Source organism: Anser anser, assembly GCF_964211835.1.
Source record: "Anser anser genome assembly, chromosome: 1".
NCBI classification, from domain to species: Eukaryota; Metazoa; Chordata; class Aves; order Anseriformes; family Anatidae; genus Anser; species Anser anser.
In genome coordinates this window covers 4139083-4145082 of record NC_139720.1, presented here as the reverse complement: position 1 = coordinate 4145082, position 6000 = coordinate 4139083, and the positions used below count along the sequence as shown (strand labels likewise).

The 6000-nt window shown below is 46.8% G+C and overlaps 1 protein-coding gene across 5 annotated transcripts in view; it reads left to right on the top strand.

The window, feature by feature from the left end:
* The first annotated feature begins 2786 nt into the window (after positions 1–2786).
* PRKCQ (protein kinase C theta) overlaps positions 2787–6000 on the top strand; it is a 61146-nt gene continuing 57932 nt past the window's right edge. For 2 of the 5 annotated variants that reach the window (XM_083820189.1, XM_083820185.1), the window contains exons 1-2: positions 2787–3148; positions 5310–5520. The gene's annotated coding sequence lies outside the window, so the exon portion shown is untranslated. The remainder of the gene's footprint in view (positions 3149–5309; positions 5521–6000) is intronic. The other 3 variants (XM_083820186.1, XM_083820188.1, XM_083820187.1) reach the window with 3 other exon arrangements.

Below are 6000 nucleotides of genomic sequence, written 5' to 3'. Positions count from 1 at the left end.
CTGATTCTTTCCAAACCTGTTTTTGTATGACTGAGATAATGAGACTGAAATATAAACCTCATATTAACATGCAGCGCATGCTGAGCAGAAATGGAAAGCTTAAGGGAGAAAGGAAAAGGGGAAAAAAAAAGTGGAAAAAAAAAAGCTCAGTTTTAGTATTATTTTAACATTGAAAATGACCTAGCCTGCTATATTTTCTTCCTCTTTTTATTTTCATGTGCATTAGCTCATTAACCGAGCTTCAATAAATTCAAAGGCAAAGAGGAATATTTTGCCTTCTTTCAGAGAAGTTATTACATGCATCCCCTAATTATTTTTTTTTCCCACACTTCTTTTAAATTAACAAAGAACTGTAAATAACCATCCTTAAAAAACAAACAACAGAGACCAAATATTTTGAGAATGAAACTCTTCAGAAAAGCCCACTGCCTGGGCAAAACGCTCAATCAGTTTAATTTTTTTTTTTTATTTTTTTTTTTTCTTACTGAAAATGTGGGTGGTTTTCAAATACAGGAAAGAAAACACGATGGCTTGTGGTGATATTTTCCACCAGAAAGATGCAGCTTTAAGGGCTTTTGGTTTCCAAATACCTACACCCACAGGAGTGGCCTCGTCTGTTGTAAAAGGCAATGCCTGATTAGTTGTACAAGTCAAATTAAATGACAATAATAACATACAGCAGTTGATGTGTGTTTCAGTGGAAGCTCTGTGTCATCTGGGTAATTAATATGGTAGCTACCTCCCAGACTACGGCGCTGCCATTTTTAAATATGCAAAACGCTTTTGTGAAAAAGGGAAAAATCTGTTCTCCCCCTCCCTGGTGGACAAGACAAGAAGTGGGCTTAAATCTCAGCACGGATGGTTTAGTTTACACGTGAAGGAAATGCTCTTTGACATTGAAGGAAAGCTCCTGCCAGGGGCAGGTGTGGAGATCCGGAGGGACGAAGTGGGTGAATGCCCCATAGAAAGGGCTTATGTGGATTTTTTCTTGGGGCAGGGGATAGAAGATGTCCTACTGAGGACTTTTTCCTGCTCTGAGACCTTGTCATTGCAGAGCCAAATGTTTTGCTAGGACATGATGCTAGTCTTTTTGGGGGGCTTGATGTCCCAATGCACTGTGCTGTGTGTGATATCCAAAAGCTAACCCTGAGCCTCCGTGGTTGCAGACCTGCAGAATCTCCCAGAAGAAGAGCAATCCTTGTATAAGTTACTGCTGGGTCCCCTGGCAGGATCTCGTACATGTGTGTTGGCAATGTCAAAGGGGTCAGGGAATGGGAGAGAGACCAGGGGCTTCATCACAACTGGGGATATGCCACCACAAAGCTTGCACTCATCCAGTCTACATGCAGGCAGATATGACGGTCCTTCACTCATCATGCTACTGTCCAAACTGTAGCAACAGCATCAGCAACCAGTGGATCTGCAAAATTAAACTTGGGGTGGGATTACATGGGATTTTAATTATCTGCAGCTTGCCTTCACTTAGGTGAAAGAACTTCTGCGTGCTAGCAGTATCAAACCCCCCAGTATAATGCTTTCCTATGCAGACAGGAAGGATGGGTATGTAAGTTAATGGCATGTGAGCAATTAAAATGCAAGATCATCTGCCTTACAAAATGCCTTTTCCTCTCCCGCTGGTAACAGGAATATGTATTATACTCAGCTCAGATTGCTCCAGCGAATAGAAGAGAAATGATCTTTGAAAGCAACTCATTTACCTCAATTTCCAAAAAGCAACCTTTCTGTTTGCCTTGCTCTACCTTCCCTTTCTTTAGTTTAATGGGTAGCTTGCATTTTAGGAATTACCATCAAGGGCAAAACAATCACATCTTCCCTTTCCACAGCAGTATTCAAAGAACCATCCCAGCATTTCAAAGTGAGCACTTATGGCTCCTAAATTTTCTAAGCACTTCATTTGTACGATCTCAAAGAAAACATCTCTTTTGCAGCTCTGGCAAGTAGCATGTTCTGCATGTTTGATGGTGCACTGACATTTAGGAACCAGCACTTGAGATACTTCACCAAGGTGTTGGGACTCAGAGAAGGTACCTATGTATTAGAGCTCTATTTAGCTCCATAGGTCTGTATGCTAGACCTTCCTGTCTTCTATGCGTACTTCTTGCCCATGGTCAGGGGAGTGAAGGACATCCATCAGTCTGTGACACATCTGTAATAATATTTGTTTGACCATTACCGACAGAGACATCCACTAGTCTCACGGCTGGCGTGTTCCTGCAGGATGGAGGGGATTCTCGATGATCTTCTCCAAAATCCTTTCATGCCCACATTTCTGGGGTTTCCTTTCCTTCTTTTTGTTCCTCTCCCAGGATCCCAGGCCAGTGTCCCTCCTCCAGAACCACCTGCCAGCAATCCCCAACACCATACCTTCCAGCCCAGGAGGAGGCCATAAGAATGGAGCTGAGAAGGTCCCTAAAGGGATGTCCTGGTCAAAACCCATCTCTGATACCCTCAAGCCCCAAAAAGGCTGCACCAAATGGGGACCACCCATCCTTTTTTTCAGCTAAAAACCTGGTCCAAGGTTGGGCCTGCCTGGAAGAGATGCATCTCAAAGACCAATGACCAAGAATGCAAGACGGTGGGACAAATTGACGAGGAGCATGAGCACCTCTTTTGCTGCCATGGTTCATGTGCGTATTCATCTGGATAGGATGCTCACCTCAATACTCACCTCGATGCTCATCTCGCAGCCTGCTCCAAGCCCCCGGGGATGGGGTCCTTTGGGGTCAAGCCCGGAGGGAGGCAGGGGGAGCCGGGTGGCGCCGAGGAGGAGGAGGAGGAGGAAGAGGCAGCGAGGGCAGCCCCGGGGGGGCGGGGGCAGCCAGGGCTGCTCTCAGCCGAGCCGAGCCGAGCCAGATCGGGCTCAGCCACGCCGAGTCCAGCCGGGCGGAGTCCAGCCAAACCGTGCCAAGCCGAGCCGGGGCGAGCTGCGCTCAAGCCGTGCCAAGCCGAGCCAAAGCAGGCTGCGCCGAGCCGTGCCAATCCGAGCCAAACCAGGCTGCGCCGAGCCGTGCCAAGTTAAACCAGGCTGCGCCGAGCCAAGCGGAGCTTCCCCGAGCCGAGCCGAGCCGTGCCGTGCGGGCAGCAGGTACCCCCGGGCCGGGCATCCATCCATCCCCGGGCGCAGGCGGTGAGCGGTGCTTGCGCGGTGTTTGCGCGGTGTTTGCGCGCTGGATGCAGGAAGGAGGGAGGAAAAAAAAAAGCTGGCGAGCAGCGGGCCCGGATGAGGCTGCCCAGGCACCGGCAAAAAGAAAGTTTGGGGCGCTGTTGGTGCTGTTGGGATGTACTCGGGATGCTGCTCAGGACGCTCCGCTTCAGCGATCAGTTTTGGTTCTGGTGCAGGATTTAGAGCCTGACAACTTGAAATCTAGCCAGAGGTCTTTTTTTTTTTTCTTTCTTTCTCTCTTTCTTTCTTTCTCTCTTTCTCTCTTTCTTTCTTTCTTTCTTTCTTTCTTTCTTTCTTTCTTTCTTTCTTTCTTTCTTTCTTTCTTTCATTTCTTAAATAACAGTTTATATTACTTTCAGGTCCTACACCTGATGTCTGTTGCAAGTGTTTGTGGTTTCATAATCACATTTTCCTCCCTTTAAAAAGTGTTCTTTTCTCCCTTGTGACTTCATGCAATACAAAGAAGAGGGGAAAATGAGAAAAACAATGAAAATGGATTATAACCAGAGTGTTATTCAACACACACACACAGTAAACAAACTGGAAAAAAAAAAAAAAGAGAGAGAGGGAAAATAATTTCCTCTGCTAGCGTCTTTGATGCATTCTAGGTGTTTCTTGGCTGCAGCAGTATGTAGTAAGACAGCTATGTAGAAGTTGAGTTTTACTGTGGATGATGTATCTCACTTGCTGGGTAAATCTTTTTTGGATCAAATTTGCAATATGCAACAAACTAGCAGTGCGGTAAGTTTGAAAGCAGATTTGAGCGGTAAAGAGAAAGGAGCGGTGTCCGTCCCTCCTCCGCTGCGTAGTGTTGTGAGCTGCATTTCCTTCTGAAGGAGGGGACTCGAAAACCCAGCCCGGCTGCTTGGTCTCGAGACTCGGGTTATGTTCCCTCCACGCACGTTGAATGCCAATGAAGTTAAACTCTTGGGTGTAATCGGATCCTTTTTAATGAGCCCTTATCGCTGTATTGCAACTAACTTCTCGGCTGTACTTTTCTCCAGTCTCCAGTACTGTGATACTTTGCCAGGGCAGAAAGCTTTTTACGGGCCCTTTTTTGAAATGGCAGTGGCAAAGAAAAGGACATTAGCAGCTGAAAGCCACTCACTTGAGTCATGCTAAGAGCAGATTATTTAGTAAGGTTACTAGGGCAGGAAGAGATAAAGTTTCACTGAACTCGCTATTAAAAAAAAAAAAATGGTGGGGGGAGGGAGAAGCAGAACTGTTTGCAGCAAACAGGTCGATGTTCTGACTCTCGTATTTTTCAACAGACAAATCCTTGAGATCTTGGACCTGTCCTTTGATATTTCTTCTTTGTTTGTTTGTTTCTGATTGGGGGGAAAAAAAAAAAAAAAAAAAAAGGACAAGGACCCCACATCCCAGCTGAGGCCACACAGCATTTGGGGGTATCTGGGGAACGCATGCGAGGAGCCCAGTGGAGGGACCAGCAAGGAGCAGCTGCTCCAAGGAGGTTCCTGTCCCGCCTGGTTGTGGTGGAGCAGGGCTGCACGGAGCTGGAGGCATCAGAGGGGCTCCTAGGACAGTCGCTTGCCTGGAGCTCAGCGACCCACCGAGCTGTGCACCTGACGTTGGTTGAATCTGGAACCCAGTAGGGGCTCTGGGTACCTGCTTCTGTTTCTTTGTCGGTGTTTAGGCTGATCATGAGACTTTGACATCCACCAGCCCTCGCTTTCCCCAAGCTCCCTGAGCCATGCTGCACTCCTTAGTTTCCTTTCATGACTTTCTGGCCAGCCCCTAGGACACAGGATGAAAGAAGCATATCATGCTTCAGAGCTTTCAGAGTTTGAAGACTGCCCACTTTTAAGCTGGTGGCACAGCTGCACTGGCATAGGTGATGCAAAGCTCAGCTGGGCTTTCTCCCTGCTTCTACATATCCTTTGGGATTTTTTCCAAAGCCCCGTCAAGGCTTCAGATCCCTGTCCTGAACCTCCACCCTGCATCTCAGCACTCCCCCTCTGCTCAGGCTGTTTTTGTAATCACCCTGCTGCACTGGGCAAAACTTTTCACTTTTTTTTTTTTTTTTTTCACAGCAAGGAGAGCTATGAACCGAGGGTTGTTCCACAGCCTGGGTGGAGCTAACACTTTTTTTTTTTTCTGCCTCAAGGGTGCTTCCTTTCAAAGAAAGTCACTCAGTCGGCTCTCAGAGCTTCTCACGGATGCACTGTGCGCCTCAGCATCACGTCAGAGGTGGAGGGCCTCAAAAGAAAAGCTTAGAGGGAGAGACAAGGAAGAAGGGATGGAGGAAAGGAGAGCCCCAGCAGCTTAGTTTCCCAGCATGACAAGTTCTTGCTTTTCCTCCTTTGAAACTTTTCCAGGTTAGTCCCTCTGTTATCCTCCCACTTTGCTTGTTCCGAAGGAAGTGATACGGTGAATATAACTTTTGGTGGCAACTTTTTGGTTCCTTCTCTTACTGCCTGGGTTTAATTGCAAAGAATAGGCAGCTCTGTAGCAGCCTAGGAAGGAGGAGAAACATTAACTGTCTTCCAGGGCTTTGTCAGAAGGGCTGCTCTAAAAGCTGCTCTTGGATTTTTGCATACCTGTTTACGGATCTAAGTTTAAAAACCTGGCTGCAAATTCTGCTGTTGCTTCCCATTGCTGAGACCAGGATTTGAGTAAGTGGAGTGTTGTTGTTTGCCTAAGCTTTGAAAAAGGGATTCTTGAAATAGAAAAGGAAGAGAAAGTCAATACAGCGGTACGAACACCCAAAACCTGTATGCATGAAAGTGTTTATAGGACTAGCCAGGACCTTGATCCTGTTATCACGGGTATGTGCACCTTACAAATGCATGAACAGT